This window comes from Sinocyclocheilus grahami, unplaced genomic scaffold (assembly GCF_001515645.1).
Source record: "Sinocyclocheilus grahami isolate Dianchi unplaced genomic scaffold, SAMN03320097.WGS_v1.1 scaffold682.1, whole genome shotgun sequence".
Lineage (NCBI taxonomy): Eukaryota > Metazoa > Chordata > Actinopteri > Cypriniformes > Cyprinidae > Sinocyclocheilus > Sinocyclocheilus grahami.
Window position 1 is genome coordinate 344,970 of NW_015505861.1, and position 3,360 is coordinate 348,329.

Here is a 3,360-nt window from a genome sequence, read left to right on the forward strand (position 1 = left end):
TTTTGAGCAGTGTAGAGTAGCACTTGTTGTTTGTCATTTCTCCGATCACAAATGCAGACATGGTTTTATGTTTACGCGGCGCGATGCAACGCAAGGCGTAAAAAAGACAGTATAAGTCATTATAATCCGTAATTATGTCCCCACTGGATGCAACGAATGCCTCGTTTATAATGGGTTTTCATGTTTTTGAATCGTCGTTCCGGCCTGACAGGGCATCATCACAGTATGGTGAGAGGGGTAACATTTCTGTCACATGCTTGAGGTATTCGGCCAATCATAATCATCACTGGATAGCTGGCCAATCAGAGCACACCTCGCTTTTCAGACCGATGAGCTTTGTAAAAATCGACGCGTTTCAGAAAGGCGGGGCATAGAGGAGAAACAATAATGTACAGTATGTGGAATATAATGTGTTTTTTTAACCTTAAACCGCATAAACACATTTCATTACACCAAATACACCAAATAATGTTCTTTTTAGCAGCATCATATGACCCCTTTAATACATAAAAAGGCATTTAAACCACCTTTACAGTTACATATCACTTGTTAGTTATTTCCCCTGTTTGCACAGACATAACAACAAAACACCAAAATCAGAACGAATCAGTGCACTCATTCACCATGTATCAGAGTACAGATCATGCAAACATGACATCTGCCACCACCCAGAAACAACTCAGAGAAACACCCAGAGTACATAGGGAAGATGCTTGGGACGTGCTATTTAGGGTACTGTCACTTCTAACTAAACGTCCCGTGACACTTGGGTCAACTTTTTCCATTGCCACCATGTCAGGAGTCATGAAAGCTTGGGAATTTTTTTTGGGAGCAGCACAAAAAGTTTGCAGTGTTTGACGTCAAAGCACGTGGAAACTTAATACATGTGGGCCACTGGAGGCTTTTCTAAGGGCCCTCGGTTCCAGAGGAGGAAGTGATCAAGGCGAAAACAAGTCTGATCACTTTCCTTTCACAGAAAAGGATGAATTTCCTGATATCACGACCGTTTATCACGCACTCAAGTTGAGGGCCAGGTTGCATATCTGATGATGCTTTCACAAAATTCATTCAAGGAGAATAAAACAATGAGATTGTGGACAGAGAGGAAGGCAGTTCAAATAAGGTCAGGCATACGCCACCACACTGTATATATACTTTATATATATATTTTTTTTTTTCAGTATTTGTGAAATGATGCTATATTGCCTTAAAAGAACAATATAGAGTTAAAAGAAGCTCAGATGTGCTGTTAATGAAACAAAGCCTTCTTTTACATACTGTAGAAATTATTTCATGTCTTTTGAATGTGGCAGATCTGACTATTTGTACAGTGCACAGAGTAGTTTGGCCGTTCTAGTAAATCAGTCGCTTTGGAAGGTAATCTGTTGACCACATCTAATCTTTCTCTCATCCAGCACCACAAACAGAACGTCAAACAATCTGCAAACAGAAAATAAATGACGTCTTACACATTAGACTGTACGACAATGCTGAACGTATTACAAAACTTTTTGTACAAATACCTATTGTGAGTTTAATGCATTCCCTAATTTAATAAAACTTTTTCCAGTAATGTTAACTGCATATTAACATTTATTTCTTTTGTAAGGTTAGATTTTAAGGTTATTATATTCTGTAAAATGTAGAATTTCAATGCCATTTAATCTTGATTTAAAAAAATAAGCTGGGTGTACAATAAATGGTTGACTGTAAATTACACACATTCTTTACATTTTCTCTGCAATCTGAAATAAATAGTGTGTCTGTGTTTATTCCTGTTAACTAGCCTACTCTGGTGTTGGTGCTTTTGTTGGTGTAACTTCTGTTAAATGACACATCTCAGATGAGAGATTCCAGTAGTTGTTGACAAGATTTCTAGATTTCATTGGCCCTATTTTAGTGTTTATTTACAATCTGAAAATCAGTTTGGCTGCTGACCCCTTGTGGCCATGTATGGTACCTCTGTTGCAAAACAGCTTTAGTAATGCATGACAGACAGTGTACATCATGTGCACCAAAATGCTGTGTCTGAACGATCATTTAAGGGGCTGAAACTTTTCATTCAATAAAATACACTTAAATTTTAGGCCTTTATATTTGACACTTTACTTTTTAAAATCACAGATTCACAGATTGGGGGGAATCACAGATTCACTGACATTAAAGGAATAGTTCAAAAAAATATATATAAAAATTTCTGAAAATGTACTCACTGTCAGGCCATCCAAGATGTAAATGAGTTGTGTCTCTTCATCATAATAGATTTGGAGAAATGTAGCATTCCATCACTTGCTCACCAATGGATCCTGTGCAGTGAATGGGTGCCGTCAGAATGAGAGTCCGAACAGCTGATAAAAACATCACAATAATCCACAAGTAATCCACACAACACCAGTCCATCACTTAATGTCTTGAAAAGCGAAAAGCTGCATGTTTGTAAGACAATTCATCATCAAGGCATTTTTTAACTTCAAAATGTTGCTTCTGACTAAAATGGTGGATTTTGATGTGAGAAAGATGGACTTTTTCACTGGAGGAAGCATTATTATGGATTATGGACTCGTATTTTGGCCAGAAGCAACAGTTTAAAATTAAAATGTACAAATGATGGATTTGTTTCTTACAAACATGCAGTGTTTCACTTTTAAAAAATGTTAATTGATGGACTGGAGTCGTGTAGATTACTTGTGGATTATTGTGATGTTTTCATCAGCAGTTTTTACTCTCATTCTGACGGCACCCATTCACTGCAGAGGATCCATTGGTGAGCTAGTGACATAATCATATGCTGTGTTCAAGTCCTCCTGGGACGTTCGTACTTACGAGTTGACAAATCGTAATTACAACGTCAGGTGCGTTCAAGTCAGTTTAGTCGGCACAAGATGGCGGTGTACCTTCTTTTAATAAATTACAAGAAAATACAACAGGGTCTGTTAACTCTGCTTATTGAAAACGAAGAGCAAAGAATTCGCATCAGGTGTGTTTCGCGTTTTTAATATTTTTTTTTAGACCAGGATCCCAGTATAACTGATTTTCAGCATCAACAAATGCTAAAATACAGATTAAAATAAGCTGTTAGCTAAATGCAACATAGCAAATCAAAAGATTTTTCACCTATAGGTGTAAAAATGATAGCATTTTTTTTTACTTGGATTTCATTAACTAGCTGCGTAACAAGAACATGACCAATTTAAGTTTGTAGGACAACTAAACTATCAATTTAAACAAAAATTTACCGTCAACTACAGACGATGCATCCATCGATTCCGCCATGTTTCTCATTGACACGCCCCCAACTCACAAACTCGGGGCTTAAAGAAAATTTCGAGTTTCCCCACTCGTAATAACGACTTTGTGGTG